Source organism: Rhinopithecus bieti, unplaced genomic scaffold (assembly GCF_001698545.2).
Source record: "Rhinopithecus bieti isolate Rb0 unplaced genomic scaffold, ASM169854v2 scaffold_63361, whole genome shotgun sequence".
NCBI lineage: Eukaryota > Metazoa > Chordata > Mammalia > Primates > Cercopithecidae > Rhinopithecus > Rhinopithecus bieti.
The window spans coordinates 65,866-66,547 of NW_016824163.1; positions in this window are offsets into that span (position 1 = coordinate 65,866).

Sequence of the window (682 nt, forward strand, 5' to 3'; positions counted from 1 at the left end):
GTACAGTGGCCAGATCTCAGCTCACCGCAAGCTCCGCCTCCCGGGTTCACAACATTCTCCTGCCTCAGCCTCCCGAGTAGCTGGGACTACAGGGACCCGAAACCTCGCCTGGCTAGGTTTTTGTATTTTTTAGTAGAGACGGGGTTTCACTGGGTTAGCCAGGATGGTGTCGATCTCCTGACCTCGTGATCCGCCCGTCTCGTCCTCCCAAAGTACTGGGATTACAGGCTTGAGCCACCGTGCCCGGCCAGGAGTGCATTTTTAATGCTGAAAGAAAAATGACAATAAAACAGTGAGAACCAAGAATTCTGTCTGCAGCAAAATCCTACATACATTGTAAATGAAGGCCTAGGGAAATAAGCCATGGTGGAAACTGGGATTTACAAATGAGAAAGAGGAATGCTAAAAATAGTAAATACAGGAATAAATATAAATAAACTTTCTTTTAATTTCCTTAAAAGACAAATTATTGTTTAATGCAAAAGATGTATGAGATTTATCACATATACATATGTAAAACAGATGATTGAGCACAGAAAATAGAAGAGTAAAGAGCATTTTGAATGGCAAACGTCTTAATTTTACACTGAATTTTATCAATTGTCAAATTTTTAATTTTACATTAATCACTCTAAGTAGACTGTGATAAGTTCAGGATAGATGTAATTCCTTGAGCAAACAC